The sequence below is a fragment of the Melanerpes formicivorus genome, unplaced genomic scaffold (genome assembly GCF_026170545.1).
Source record: "Melanerpes formicivorus ecotype bairdi unplaced genomic scaffold, bMelFor1.0.p_v2 SCAF_3, whole genome shotgun sequence".
NCBI lineage: Eukaryota > Metazoa > Chordata > Aves > Piciformes > Picidae > Melanerpes > Melanerpes formicivorus.
The window spans coordinates 3,768,866-3,785,528 of NW_027142355.1; the positions used below are offsets into that span (position 1 = coordinate 3,768,866).

General features: G+C 40.4%; 1 long non-coding RNA gene across 1 annotated transcript in view; it reads right to left on the reverse strand.

Annotated features, from left to right (window-relative positions):
• Positions 1–7,583: 7,583 nt before the first annotated feature.
• LOC137454859 (uncharacterized) overlaps positions 7,584–16,663 on the reverse strand; it is a 39,009-nt gene continuing 29,929 nt past the window's right edge. The window contains exons 2-3 of the long non-coding RNA XR_010990695.1: positions 16,062–16,172; positions 7,584–13,019 (exon numbers count right to left, since the gene is read on the reverse strand). This is a non-coding gene — a long non-coding RNA (uncharacterized lncRNA). The remainder of the gene's footprint in view (positions 13,020–16,061; positions 16,173–16,663) is intronic.

Sequence of the window (16,663 nt, forward strand, 5' to 3'; positions counted from 1 at the left end):
CCCTCTGCAGAGCTCTCCAACCCTCTAACAGATCAACCCCTTCCCCCAGCTTGGTGTCATCTCTAAACTTACTGATCTGCTTATCTTTGCAGGATTGTTTCCTAATGTCTTAATCTTCATTAAAATTATTACAAAACATTGTAAAAAGTCACTCAGAATGCAAAATTAGTTTGTGGTGTTTGAAAATTCAGGAATTCATTTTCTGCTGAAAACCAATGAAACAGCTACTTTACTACATGTGTGGTACCTCACAAGCCTCTCAAGAAAATCAGAAGAGTTTTTTCTACCAAATTGCTGGATGGAAAATGGTTCTCAACACCATCTAGTTCATATGGGACTCAATCACATTTTATGCTTTCTGAAAAACATGGAATCTTCAGGAAGAGAGCATGCTGTGTTCTAGATAGTTTATTTAGAACTGTCAAGGTTTTGCACATTGGTTCTAAGATCTTCCATTTCCAAACCACAGCTGTCAGACTGCATCTCTATACTGAGCTGTACTTCCGCTGCTTTTCCAGATGTAGATGGAGCATGATGCAGTTTCTTCTCAGGCAATTCTACCCACTCAGGGTAGGAGATCAGAAATACCATATTCATGATAACCTAGTAGTGAGCAGTAGTGAAACAAGACATGTTAAATGCCCTTCACTATGACTTGTTTATGGGCTTGTTGATACTGCTTAGCAACAGACCTGACAGTTTCAGGTTTTGAGCAGTCTGGTTGGGTGACTTCTATTCTTTCAACTTTTGAAGGAAGCATTGAAAATAGGTGACTTGGTGTCATGGACAATACTTTCTGGTTACAGCAAATGGGACATGAAGGTGATATGATTAACATTTACAGTGTTCCTAATAAGGGCATCTGAAAGAGTCATTATGAGTTGTTAAAATAATCCTTCTCCTCCCTGTAAGCAGCAAGGCTCTCAACCTTTCAGTTTTCTCTAGCTCCCCATTCCTTTACTGACAAGCATCATTGTCCTTGTTCTCAGTGTACACATGGAGCAGTCTGGTCCCCTATTCTTTCCCTGAAACAAAAAAGTTTTCACTTCCTTTTTAGAGCAAATCAAGTACACTGCACTGGTTAGGCCGCACCTCGAGTACTGTGTCCAGTTCTGGGCCTCTCAGTTTAGGAAGGATGTTGACTTGCTGGAACGAGTCCAGAGAAGGGCAATGAAGTTGGTGAGGGGCTTGGAACACAAGCCCTATGAGGAGAGACTGAGGGAGCTGGGGCTGCTTAGCCTGGAGAGGAGGAGACTCAGGGGTGACCTTATTGCTGTCTACAACTACCTGAAGGGGGGTTGTAAACAGGCAGAGGTTGGTCTCTTCTCCCAGGCAGCCAGCACCAGAACAAGAGGACACAGTCTCAGGCTGTGCCAGGGGAAGTTCAGGCTGGAGGTCAGGAGGAAGTTTTACACAGAGAGAGTGATTGCCCATTGGAATGGACTGCCCGGGGAGGTGGTGGAGTCGTCATCACTGGAGGTGTTCAGGAGGAGACTTGACAGGGTGCTTGGTTACATGGGTTAGTTGATTAGGTGGTGTTGGGTGATAGGTTGGATGCGATGATCTTGAAGGTCTCTTCCAACCTGGTTTATTCTATTCTATTCTATTCTATTCTAAATGCAATTACACATAGCTTCATGGTCACTGCCACTTGTGGGATGGCATTTTACTTGGCAATCAAATGAGCATATGTTTCCCTCCAGCTTTTTGCATGGTTTGATTTGAAAAAAGACAAAACAAAACACAACCACAAACAAAACAAAATCAACAACAAAAACAAACAAACAAAACTCCCAACAACAAATCAGTCAGCAGAAAAATGCTAAGCTCTGAATGCACTCTCATAGATATCAGCATTGCAACTGTTCCGCACGTGTTGGGTTCTGATATGCTTTAAATCAAATGACCCACTAAAAGTCACTTCTTTATCCTGATCTTTATAGCTTCACTTCCATGCTCTTCACCTGACAGTGGGATAACCACAAGAACAATGCATTGACTGTGGTGTCACACAATAGAAACTACTATGCATTTATATATGCTGAGGCTAATGACATTTACAGTTAGCAGCCAGCCATTGCAAGGTGTAAGTCAGTGTCCCATCAAGTCACATCAGAAGCCACAAATCCAGTGCTTAAATTAAAAAGCCACTGGAAGCCCTCTACAGAATTATATCTCCAGTAATTTAAAATAGATTTAACATTTGATACTAAAACAGACCTCAGCCAGGACACACAGTTTAGCTTCAAATCACCAAAAAGTTGTTTACAATGCTTCTCTTCTACTTGGAATATATCTTCTATCCCTTCCTAACCAATAACAACCTTTCCATTGCCTTCAGAGAATATTTCTTCCTCCCTGTACTCACCTGCTGCATCTTGTCTCAAAGCTCCCAGTACTTCTACTATACTTTTCAAAGACACACACCTCCATACACTCTGCTTTCTCTCTGACTTATTACTTCTCCACTGGAAGGGCAAGTTCACTGCTCTAAAGGATCTAATAATTCTTCAGCTTAATAAACTTCATACTTTCTAACCAAATTCAGAAGAAGTTACATTGCCACAAGGTTTGAAACTAGCTGGGTGATGAACTCCATGAATTATTAAACTAACACTTCTTCAATATTTTATTCAGGACTGCATTGAGTCTCACCCTCCTGCCAGAACAATACTGATGTGTCCATGTTGACTGTGCTTCTGCTGATGTTATAGAGTGAGTTGTATTTATGACTCATCTCCACTTTAAAGATAGTCAATATGCACACACACACACATAAAGATCAAAAGTTTTGTCATTGCTTAACCTTTTCAAATCCAGTTTACCTTCTGTTTGATGTCAAACACGGAAGCTTTATCTGATAGTAAATGCCAACTGCTGACCATGACTCATTTCTGAAATCTCATCACAGTAGGTAGCTTAAATGAGAAACTGATTGCTCTTTTATTGCAGATCTTAAGGTGTAACAGGTATTGCTTGTTAAGTGATGTGAAGTATAACAGAAGGAACAATATATTCTACTCATATACATCTACTCTGTGTCAGTGACATAACTGCAACCCAGCATAAGCAACCAGATTTCCGAGGTACATGTCACTGCTAGCATTTACTTAGGTTGGTGGCAGCTACATGTGCAGACTGTTTCCAAAATCAGGTGCTGCAACACATTCCTAAACCCACTGAAGCCAATGAGAGGCCTCCATTCCCAGTGGAACAGCTTCAAGAGTTATAGCAATGACTAAAACTTGCACATGACTGAATGCTAGATTGTTCAAGATTAAATAAATTGTGATGTTTCCTTACTAGCTTTTGCCATAAATTATAAATGGAAAAGATCCTAACTATCAGAACTTCCCAGTAAGTATATTTGCTTCTGCAAAGTTCAATGCATTATGTTTTGCATTTGTGGGGGGTTTATTTTTTTGTTTATGTTCTGAGTCTAGAACAAGTCTAGAATAGGTTTTGCACGTGAGTTGCATCCTAAAAATGCCTGCTTCACTTTATTGACATAAGCAAAGCTACAAACAGTTCATCTAGGCACAGACACTATAGATGTCTGAAGTTAGATGGGATAAATCCCAACTTTGGTAATTCAGAAGTCATGAGACCCAAGGAGACATATAAAGCAGGATGACTTGCTGTCCATAGAACACTATCCAGTAATCCTGCCCCCAGCTCAAGAACTATCAACAGCTAACTAATATTTCACTTGTTGAATGAGGTGAGAAAGTTAAGAAAAGGCAGATCAATAATATAAAAAGCCATGAAAGACAGTAGATTATTAATTGACACCACTATAGTGAATAAATTTGTGTGAAACATACCAGTAAGGTTTGAAGATTGAGTCAGACATCATTTTCCTAGCAGTTTTGTGCCAACTGGCCAAAATATTAAAAATATATAAGCTCTACCTTATTGTCTGGTTTAACTTCAAGACGGTGTTTTTGTCTGCTTGATTAAAGACTGTGGTTGCATCACTGATCTCTTCTTCTGTACTTATAGCTGTGTATGTACTTTTATATAAATATCTAAGCTGTGCCTTGATCCTTGTGGTCCCTTCCAACCCTGACTGATGCTATGATTCTGTTTGGTCAGCTAAATAAATTAAGGATAACTCTCTCACTGTAACATATGATTATTTTATACACTGTTACCTGGGATATGGAGGCGCTGGAGCATGTCCAGAGAAGGGCCATGAGGATGATCGGAGGGCTGGAGCACCTCTCCTATGAGGACAGACTGAAGGAGTTGGGGCTGTTCAGTCTGGAGAAGAGAAGGCTCCGAGGTGACCTAATTGTGGCTTTCCAGTATCTGAAGGGGGCTACAAGAAGGCTGAGGAGGGACTTGTCAGGATCTCAGGTAGTGCTAGGACTAGGAGGAATGGAATGAAGCTGGAAGTGGGGAGATTCAGGCTGGACTTGAAGAGGAAGTTCTTCACCATGAGAGTGGTGAAGCCCTGGCATGGGTTGTCCAGGGAGGTGGTTGGGGTGCCGTCCCTGGAGGTGTTTAAGCCCAGGCTGGATGAGGCTCTGCCCAGCCTGATCTAGTGTGGAGTGTCTCTGCCCATGGCAGGGGGGCTGGAACTAGATGATCCTTGTGGTCCCTTCCAACCCTGACTGATACTATGATACTAAATGGTGGCAAATGTCATCTGCTTTAATGTAATGTCTTTACTGCAAGAACATAAATGGAAGTATCATAACATATTCACTGCAATGAAAGCTTTAGTGTCTCTGTCTTTACTGATAGTAATTAAAACTCTAGAAAACAGCATTTAGCAGGATCAAAAAGGTCTTTTTAGTTTTAATTCTCCAAACGCACATCAAAGCCTCCCACTCCCTCCATGGCACTCTCAAGTTGCAGTATAAATATGTGCTCTGTTATCCCACAATAAGGAAGATGGAAATTCCAGCAAAATATCAGTTCAGCAGTGACATGACCATTGCAAAACACAATATTGTGGGTACTGGAAAGGGAAAGTTTTACTGTGAAGGCATCATGAAACTCAATTTACCCCAAACTAACTGAAGAATCGCCATCCTGGTTACAAACAATCAGGTGTCCAAAGGCACCTTGTGAATGGCAGACTATGAGCATGAAAATTACCCCATAACAAAGGCAGCCCAGAAATGCCTTCCAAAATGCTGCTCAAAAGCAGATTTGGATGATATTTCTGCTCCTAACTGTTGGAGACCATCAACTCTGTCAAGTAACAAAGAACTTACTGGTCTTCTAGTCTACTGAGATGCTGTGAGTCTCTTTTTGAACCAAGCTACAGTCCTTGAAAGACTGGACTTCCATTCAAGTGCAGATCTGAGAGAAAGAATATGTGATAGTTCTACTTGGAAAGGAAGTGTTAGTTCCATGCTGGTTGATCTTTAGCTGTGGTCTCTACACAACTTTATATGTACTGGCTTCCTTAAACCCGTATGACTTATGAAGAAGACAGATGCTATTCTTTTCCAAAAGAAAACCATACGGGAGTATGCATTGCCCTGGTCAGGCACCTGATCAGCATGGTGCTTGAAGGGCTATAGGTGTTAAATAAGCAATAGAAAATGGTGCAATAATGTACTACACTTTGAATACTGTGTTCAGGTTTGGGCTCCTCACTACAAGAAAGGATCTGTCCAGAAAACAGCAGTGAAGCTGGTGAAGGGCCTGCAGAACAAGTCTTATGAGGAGCAGCTGAGGGAAGTAGGATTGTTTAGTCTGGAGAAGTGGAGGCCTAGGGGAGACCATATTGCTCTGTACAACAACCTGAAAGGAGGTTGTAGTGAGACAGGTGTTGTATCAAGTGATAGAATGAGACGAAATGGCCTCAGATTGCACCAGGAGAGATTTAGATTGGATGTTATGAAAAATTTCTTTACAGAAAGAATGGTGAGGTATTGGAATAGGCTTCCTAGGGAGGTGGAGCAGACAAGAGCTCTAGAAGTGTTAGAAAACGTGTAGGGCATGGCACTTTGGGACATGGTTTAATGGCCATGGTGGTGTCACACTGATGGTTGGACTCCATGATCTTAAAGGTCTTTTCCAACCAAAACAATTCTATGATTACACATCAGATATGAACACATTGTTTCCTATATTAAGACAAAGGACAAAGGATTAAGATTTCACTTGGAAACACTATCTTCACTCCTTTAGCTCTCCAAGCATCACCCTGACATATCAATCCCTATTATCTAAGGGATAACGTATTAGTGTAAACTAATATAATAGATTGTTACAGACCTCCACTGTAGTCTAATCACACAATTGGCTTGGAGGTGCCTCTCACTTTTTTTTGATAAGTCAGATTTTGCCTTTCTACATTCTTAAGGCAGCATTTTTTTTATGACCAGCAATGCCAAAGTTTGCATTTATATGAAGACAACTTATGAGGTGCATGCTAACATCCAGATATCCAGACAGTATCTTTCTCTCTATCAGGGTAAGAGAACAACTGGTTACAGCTATCAACCCTTTGTTGTATATTGAAAAACATAGAGTCATAGATTGTCTTAGGTTGTAAGGGATGTGAAGACCATCTAGTTCCAAAATGCCTGCCATGGGCAGGAGCATCTTCCACTAGACGAGGTTGCTCAAGGCCACATCCAAACTGGCCTTGAAAACCTCCAGGGAGGGGGCATCCACAGCTTCCCTAGGCAACCTGTTCCTGTGTCTCACCACCCTCACTGTAAAAGCATCTCTGATCACGTAGGAAAATACAAAGTGGACTGACTTCTGGACTCCAGATAGAAACACTGGATTAGAGATATCAAATGCCCCAAATTTTGTGCCTGTTTTCCTGCTGTGGAGTGGAGCACATAATGCAAGGGCTTCCCAAGAAATGAAGCCTTCCTCCTATCTGAAGAGTTCTGGCTCCATTCCCAGATGCTAGTTTGCAAAGAAGGATAAGGGCTATTATCATGAGATCTTCACTGAATAGCAAAATGCATCCTTCAGCACAATGTAAAAGCCCAGGACAGATTAATTCCTGGAAAGCTAGAAGACATTATTATCACTGCTTAAGGTAAAATCTCAAGTGTCTAAATTACTTAAGCTGTTGAAGTCCCGTATTCAAAAATTACATAGGCTCTTAGAAACATAAATCCCATTGAAGCCATAGTCTCATGATTACTATGGCATAAGTTATTACATCCTCTCAGAAGCAGTAACTGCTATTCTTACCCTGTTAAGCTCTGCAGCCGAGGCTTAGGTGACTCTTCCTTTGCAATTTATGTATAGTCAAATTTTTCTTACTTTCCATGTAGCCTTGCATGCAGCCTGTTCTGAAGGCCTACATGACACACATGGCAGATGACTGACCTGTAGTAACTCCACCATTATTAAATGAAATTAATGGGATGTCAGAATTTATGAATTCAGCTCATGAATGGTTTCTGACTTACATACTAGACAGAAGTTCCTCCAATGATCCCACAGTGGCTTGTTGAATGGATAACAGATCCACACAGAAGCTTGCTTCTTTATCCTTAGAAATAGCTGTGGACTCTCAATACTCTGAAGTATTGTTCTGAATAATCTTACAAACAGGCATTTTAATTCTTTTCCAGAGAGAATGTTTTACTGGCAGTATATTCACACTTTCTCTTCCTTATTTCTTCTAGCTATGCCAGGTTAGGCATTTGCCTTTTTTTCACTGTGTGCATCATGTGTGTGCACACATGATGCATGTATGCGTGTTGAAGCTACGAATTGTGAACAGCACTAAGAAAAGACACAATAACAGGTTAGTCATCCATAAAACTGTGAGTAGGTGGCTGAATAATTCATTTGAAATATAATTCACTTCTCGCCCACTCACAAAGGTGTTACTGAAGGCATGAATTTATTTCATATCTGAGAACAAAACAAGGCTTAGTTTTTGGCTTTTATAAGAAATGATGAAGACGATGTGAGAGATCATCTTAAATACACACAGAGTTCTCACCAGCACTTATGAAATTGCTGGTGCCATGGGCTGACCCTAGTGAACAGTTATGCTAATACAAACTAATAGTATAATATTCCTAATAATAAGATATTGGTAATAATACAATATTGCTAATAATACAAAGCAACAGTATATTCCTCACTTTTTAGGACGTTTACAAGTGTGTAATCTAAGGCAAAGCCTGGTTTTCATCTGGAGAGGCAGATAGGAGACAGTCACCTGTTTACTACCTTAAAGGTGGTTGTAGCCAGGAAGGGGTTGGTCTCTTCTCCCAGGCAACCAGCACCAGAACAAGGGGACACAGTCTCAAGCTGCGCCAGGGGAAGTTTAGGCTGGAGGTGATGAGAAAGTTCTTCACTGAGAGAGTCTTTTGTCATTGGAATGTGCTGCCTAGGGAGGTGGTGGAGTCACCATCCCTGGAGGTGTTCGAGAGGGGATTGGACGTAGCACTTGGTGCCATGGTCTAGTCATGAGGTCTGTGGTGACAGGTTGGACTCGATGATCTTTGAAGTCTCTTCCAACCTTAGTGATACTGTGATACTGTGAAATGTCATCCTTTGTAGCATTTTAGCTCCTCTGCTGCAGTATGATACATTCATTTGTTCTAAATGCATTGCTCTGTACCTAAGAATGGACACCATGTTCAAAAAGGCATGCACTGAGGAATAGGTGGTTTGATTGCAGGATCACATTAGTTAGGTCAGAATTTACAGTATCACAGTATCACAGTATCACAGTGTCACAGTGTCTTCTGTGAAAATGTCTTTTCAGAAAACAAATTCTAAATCCAGTGGTTTGACGTTTTAGAATTGCACTGATAAATTCAGGATAATGCTTCTGACACAGGTAAAGTGTGCTTGACCTTCAGATTTAGGGAAGTGGTAACTTAACATGGTACAGCAATCCTGACACTATCCTTCAACAAGCCATAGGCTTCCTGGCAGTAACTGCACCCTGAAAATAAGGTCAAGGTGTTTCTTGTGCAAGGGTTGGCATAGTGCAACTTCCAACTACCCTTTCTAATTGGTATGCTTACCTGTTCCTAAGGTGGAGACTGTCCATAGCAGGAATATTGTCTTTCAGGAAAACAGTTTTTAGTTGACTCTTTCTCTACCCAGGCACTCACATCTCCCCATACTAATACATGAGGAAACACAATGAATTGAACTCTGCACCTAAATGCAGCCCAGCTCCTTCATTACATACATCCATCTTCACCTGAGATCCAACTCAAACCCAACTGGATTGAAAGGTGGTCTTTTCAATATGTTTTAGATCAGGTTATGCATTTTGCCTAGGATAGCCCAACAGACAAACAGGTAAGAGCTGGATTTTCCCTATGTTACACTGTTGTACACTACTGAGTTAAATGAATAACATGCTGAGTAATTTCTTTTATCTATACAAAAGCCCTTCTATTCCAATTCCTTTCTAAAAATACATCCCTACTCTCTCAGGAGAAATTCTGAAATATTCTTATTTTTCTCATGCTGTGAATTTACAGTACATGGGCTTTATGGGCAGTGTACGACACAATTGGCAAGTATTAAATAGCTGGCCACCCACTGTGGAATAATAGTGGATGGTTGCAAAAGCACAGTAAAAGTCCATCAAATAAAGGGCCAGAATTCCTTAGACAACAGTTAAAGCCCCAGGGATAAAGCAGTCGAGCATCACTTCCTGCTTAAGATAGATGACATTAGCATCCAATGAAAACAGACCTAGCCTCATAGAGGACAATGCAGACCAGGTCCTGAGATGTAGATGTGAAGGCCCCCCATTAGCTGCATTTGTTATCTGTCCACAAAACAATGCATAATCTGTAGTGCAGAGTGTTTGCAAAAATAAAAGCAGTCTATAAACCAGTTTATAATTTTTTTTTACAGTTTCTCATTGCATCTGGTGATCACTAAAATAGATGATCTCATAGTCTGCTGTGTGCCTGCCAGATAGCCTGCATGCAGATAGATGCCTTTGTGCTACAGACCATAGAAACCTGCATAAAATTGGCCTTCTTTCCTTAATAGAACTGCATGAACAAAGATGAGTTTGTTGCTGACCAAGAACTGAAAGCTTTGTTTTGTAAAGGCTCTCTGAATGTACTACACTTTGCCAAAGGAGAAGGTTCTCCATAAAAAGAGAAAGAGAGAGGGAGCAAGAGAGAGAAGGAGAAAGAAAGAGGAAAAAGTGGAAACCAGACAAAGTGCATACACATCTAGTGGTGGATATTTGTGACTAAAGTGGGCTGAAACCTTTTTCTTTTTCCTTTTTTTTCTGTTTCCTTTTTTTTTTTTTTTTTTTTTTTTTTTGAGCTGAATAAAAATGAAAGAAAAAGGAACTTTAATTAATGGAATGCCTTTTGATTTGTAGAGCAAAACTGCCAGAGCAGATGTACCAGCAAAGAGGATTAGATTGTCCCTTCTCTGACGCACTGAAAATTTCTTTTTCCCCTTGTAGTAACCCCCATTGAGGAGAGGCTGTCTTTAGTGTCTAAGATTCAGCACTGCTAAAGAAACTGTTGTATCTGGGTACAATGGGCAGCTCTCACAAGACTAGACAGAATATGTGAGGAGAGAGCTAATATTCCTTTAAATCCAAAGTTGATTCCACTTCAGTATTTAGAAAAGCCTAAATGAAAGAGAATTTCTAAGTCTGAGTTCTTTCAAATCTCATCAAATATGTATTAAAGTGAATCCTGAAACAGCCCTGACTAATGCTCATCCTCTTTAAAAACTCACATAAGTTAGATAAAGAGTGTTGAACCTATTTTCACTTTATTTCTATTAGTCCATCATTTTGCCTGTTTCTGAGATCTTTGTCTCTGGGTGCAGCGCTCCTTTAAGCATGGTGGGACGATGAAGTGCACACTTAACTAATTAATTTCACACACACATATTAGGTTTGATTAACAAATTCCTGAGGTATTTCATTTTAAACATTTAAATGATGTTTACAAAATTCTGCTGTGAGGAAAAGCTGATATCCACTTCACTTCTGATGATTTAACTTCCTTTACACTAGCTATGAGATAAGGTATATATTGAAACATTTTTTTCTATGTGCTCTCAAAATTCATTTTGAGTTTCTTTTGCACTGAGAAGAAGAAGGGAGAAAGAAAAAAGGCAAGCCCAGATGGCACTGGGTGCACATGCTAAGGGGATGAGTAGACAGCAAGCTAGCGTAACCAAAGAGAAATGTGGCTGCAGGAATCAAAATAAATACTTACATGCTTTTTCATATATAAGTGATAGTGTCTTTCCTTGCCTGGTATTTCCCAGTTGTTAGACTGAATTTTGTTTCGTTTTGTTTTGTTTTACACACAGAAATACATCCCTTTTATGTTAGAAAAATCCCTTTTATGTTAGAAAAAGATTTGAAACTGCTGAAACTCTCTCAGCAAAATTCAGAAAGTCTGATATAATTGAGTCACAATAAAAAAAGACAGGTGAGGAAATTTTGACTGAAAAATTAGAAGAGACATTTAAGATAGAGAGTGGGGGGGGGGAAATAAACATTTCTGGCAATATAATTTTGGCAATAATATAATTCTGGCAATATAATAAAAAGAAGTCTCACAAATTACATTTTCTCAAAGATGAATGGGAGACATCCCGCTGCAGAGGAAAACTGACTTATTTTACCTATGAAAAAATTCTGATTTTTTTTCTCACAGTGCTCACAGGGAATATTCCTGTCAGAAGTTTTTTTTTTCTATTCTCAGCAACAGAGCACTAGATATCAAAATACCATTCACCATGCTGTTTAGATCTTATTGAAGCACAAGCCCTATGAGGAGAGGCTGAGGGAACTGGAGTTGTTTAGCCTGGAGAAGAGGAGGCTCAGGGGAGACCTTATTGCTGTCTACAACTATCTGTCTACAACTAACTGAATCATTGAATCATAGAATCAATAAGGCTGGGAAAGATCTCAAAGATCATCAAGTCCAACCTGTCACCCAACGCCTCATGACTACTAAACCATGGCACCAAGTGTCACGTCCAATCCCTTTATGAACACCTCCAGGGACGGTGACTCCACCACCAACTTGGGCAGTGCATTCCAATGGCTAACAACTCTTTCTGGGAAGAACCGGTGCAGTTTGAGACTCTGTCCTCTTGTTCTGGTGCTGGTTGCCTGGGAGAAGAGACCTGGCCATAGCAAACAACAGAAATACTCCACCACTAGTATGAAGGCTTTTAACAAACCACTACAGAAAGTCACCTCTGCATGGGGATGTGTACCTGGGGTTCTTCTGAGAGCCAGCTGGTGGGTGGTTTGGTGAGGTGAAGCTGCTATGAGATCTACAGGCCCTGGGCACTGTATGTCCAGCCACGGTCTTCAGCCTCCAAACAGCTGGAAGAGATGCCAGCCTTGGTTGTGGCTTGGTCCCCTGGGGAATGAGCACAATCTCACAGGCAGCTGCTTTGAGAGTTGCCTACCACAGACCTCTTGCCCACAGATGACTACATTTTGGCAGTACCAGGGCTTCTCTAAAAATTACTTGCAATATACCACTTCAGCCATGTTTACATCCTCAGAGTGGTTTCTATTGCCAAATGTCAAAAAAAAAAAAACCCAAGCTCAAAACAAAAATCAAAGCCTCAATGCTTTGTCTTGCCAAAGCAGCTTCTTCTGATGCAGAACATGGCTATTTATTTCTTTCCAACTGGGTAAGTTACTAAGCGATTTAGGCTATGATACGAAGAAGTTCAAGTCCTAATGAAACATTTTAAACTTGTTTCTTCTTCTTGCAAATTAGGTTATTTGGTACAGTACTCCTGTTACTACAATAGTGTCAGAAGCTTTGTGTTGGCATCACAGAGACTTATCCATGAACAGTACAATACACACATCATTGGCAAAGATGTAAAGATCATTCCAGCATCACCTGCTTCCCATGTGTACATGAGGAACTCTTCAGTCCTTTCTTCCACACTTATCTCACACACCAACAGTGGGTAAAAATTAGCATGGGATTATTTTGCAGGCAACACTGACACACAGCTCGCCCTTTTCCAGCAGGAGCTTGCATGGTTGTGCACATCCAGCTGTTGACTGCTATCTTCAACTCTGAGACCTGAAAAACAAAACAAAACAAAACAAACAACACCACCCCCCAAAACCCACAAAAAAACCCCAAAACAAAACAGCAACAAAAAATAACTTTACATAGTTACCTTGTAGCAGAAATTTTGTGTTCTTACCAAATTTTTATCTAATCTCAACAACAGATCCCTAAACTGCCTCTTCTAAAACTAATTAGATCACTGCAGCATAGGCAGTTTCCAGACCTTTCACCACCCTGTAACAAAAATCCAAGGTTGGCAGAGACAGGAATTTTAGTGCATATAGTGCACAGAATTGAAGAGCGAATGTGTAGTCTTATTTACAGAAGTCATTAACATTTTAATTAGTAACACAATTCTGGCTGTGAAGTGTGGGTGTAGTAATATTTCCACCATAATGATGAGAAACAGAGAAGCCACACAGGGAGCAAATTCTCTTTTCCCCTAGATTTATTAGATGTCACCAAGGTTTTCTTCAGGTTTATTCTTCTTACATTTACAACATGAGTTTTCATGCAGAATTCTACTCTGGATGCTTAGATTTTTTAATGCAATATTTACCATTCCTGAACATCAGCGTTGGTTATAAAATTGTGCTTTTATCTATTTTATTGTAAATATATTGTTTATTAGGAAGGAAACCAGCTTTTTTTTATATCCAACTGTTGAAAGAGCTACAAAACACATCTTCCTGTATACTGTTTTTTCATATCTGCAGCAACAGAACTAAACCTAGCCTTTTGGGGTTGTGCATGCAAATTGAATTAGCAACAGAATGTCATGTGAATAAGTTTATCGCAGTCACATTTCCATAACAGCATTACAGTCACTTTACTTGCACTTCCACTGTAATTAAATTCATGATTCACCCTGTTTTGCTAAAATACTTTCATGTCTACATATGCAAAGATCTGCCTCTTTCCTTTTCCCCTTCCCTTTCCCCCTACCCTCCCCTTTACCCCTTCCTTCCCCTTTCCCCCTACCCTCCCATTTAAGCCTTCCCTTCCCTTTCCCCCTTCCCTTTCCCCCTTCGCTTCCCTTTCCCCCTTCGCTTCCCTTTCCCCTTCGCTTCCCTTTCCCCCTTCCCTTTCCCCCTTCGCTTCCCTTTCCCCCTTCTCTTCCCTTTCCCCCTTCTCTTCCCTTTCCCCCTTCGCTTCCCTTTCCCCCTTCGCTTCCCTTTCTCCCTTCCCTTTCTCCCTTCCCTTTCTCCCTTCCCTTTCTCCCTTCCCTTCCCTTCCCTTCCCTTCCCTTCCCTTCCCTTCCCTTCCCTTCCCTTCCCTTCCCTTCCCTTCCCTTCCCTTCCCTTCCCTTCCCTTCCCTTCCCTTCCCTTCCCTTCCCTTCCCTTCCCTTCCCTTCCCTTCCCTTCCTTTCCCTTCCCTTCTCTTCCCTTCTATTTTACATTTTGGAGCAGAGTCAATATGGACCCAGTTAAATCAATGTTCACTTATGAAACGCTACATTAACTCTTTGTTCCTTGTATTTTTAATTATTTTTTTTTACTCTAACTTGCTTAGCTTATAATAAATATGCTGCTCTATTCCAATATCTTGCCTTCACTACAGTGATTTTTCAAATGTTATTTTATGTACCACATTATTACCCATACTTAAATATTCATATAAGGTAATACATTACCTACTGATAGAGTAATGCAGCCTCTTTATATTCCAGTGTGTGTTTCTCCAGTTAATGCTTCTAACTTGTTGCAAATGTTTACTTACTTAGGTACTATAAGATTTATTCCCCTTTAAATCTCCCTCGATAATTCACCTTGCTTGATTTCTCTATATTCATCCTCATCCTAGTCTTATTGCAAACGTATCTCAGGCAAGTGGTACCCAACTGCAAGGTATCCAAAGAAGGGCTACCAAAACAGCTCTGAAGGGCTGCAGTTTTCAGTTGCTCCAGCAAAAAAAAGTGTTGCATATAAGAAGGAAAGAAGATATGGGCAGAAATTCCCAGGTTAAAGGACAGGCCATGAATGATGCAAAGAGGACACAACTGCTGATTTCAGTTCAGGGTGGGAAACAGTCACCTGTCTCCTCAGGACAAGTGTACATGAGTGTCAAGGTGTGTTTTTCAAGCCTTCTTTCAACGATATGCCTGGGAAGATCAGTGTCTAAGAGGTTAGGTAAATAGCTAGGCTGTAAAGATGCTACCTTTTTTCATCTGTCTTTCCCAATAAAGTTTTATCTGTATTCATCAAAAGATTAAATTCTGCCACTTAATTGTCATTAAATAAACACCTTAATCTGAGAGCAAATCCATCAAAATCAACAGCTGTTCTTACATAATGAGGTCAAATTCAATACAAGTCCAAGTAACAGAGTCATGGCTTTCAAGAAAATGTGACTCACTGTGCTACCCCTCCCACCTACAAAAAACCCAAACCCTTATCGTTGCTGTTCTCTTATTGAATATTCCTCTTTTCAAGGTTCAATTATTCTGAGACCTTTGTCTCTGGGTGTTGTTATTACTGCTTACTGTTATTATTTTTAAGGCTACCAAGGCATCAACATTTATGCTATTTATTTTCTGACAAGTGAGATTGTAAAAAGAAAGCAAAACAAACTAAACCCTACTTTCTCTTTATTTATTTTCTAATTAAACCCGCATGGAGAAAATTGCCACTCTAAAAATAATTGGATATATATTCCTGTTCTTGGAAGCATGAACAAATTTGCAGTAAACATGATTGCATAAAATGTCCCTTATAATAGGCTCAGCGGTTCTCATAACTAATTATGACATTATATCATAGGGAAAAGTCCATAATGCTCCTCCACCACTGAACCAAAGAAACAGGCTTACTAATATATGCACCAAAGTCATCCTCAAGCTAAATCCCTGCCTCTTGCTCAGAGCCTGAAGCTGCTGCTGTGCTCCTATTGAAATGAACAGCATTCAGAGCAGAGCCATGATAGCCACGTAATGTCCAGAACAGTTTTACAGGATCAGGCACAAGTATGCTGTTTCTTGGCTCCCACATGCAGAGACTTTGGGATTTACTCCCACTCTGTAGCATTGTGGTGTGCAGTAAAATGTCATTTACCTTGTCCGGGTGATCCTGTATGTGGGATGAAGAGGCCCTCACAGCTACAGCAGGATTCCTTCTGCCAACAAACCAGCATCTTGCTCTTGGGCTGAGATCCCACAGCTGCTCCTGGTCACAAACAGCACAAATTAACATGGGTTTCCAACAACAAGCATTTAGTTTTGGACAGATTAACAGTTTCCAGGCAACGCAGTGACCCTTTTTGTTCAGAAGTACTGTTTGGTTAGCTGCAATTGTATATGCTATCTCTGCTCTGAGACACCCCTATTAAATCATAGAGAGAAGCATTTCATGAGGGGAACACAGGCACCCTGAGAAACTCCAGCTGTTACTCAACAACATTTATTATTTATATGCCATCCCAGTTTTCTGTGTGAGGCACTTCCCATTGTAACAAAGCAGAAAGCAAAGATGCTATCAGTTGACATTTTGTAACTCTGGATATAAATGTGTAACTGTTCAGTCCTACGGGCCTTCAAACAGGTTGCTCTTGGCTTAATAGGGATTTTGCTGCCGGGGGAATAGTAGGTGACCAAATGAGTCAAAGACATTATCTTGTATAATATAGGACTTTATTTTTTGTCTGACAGGAAACATTA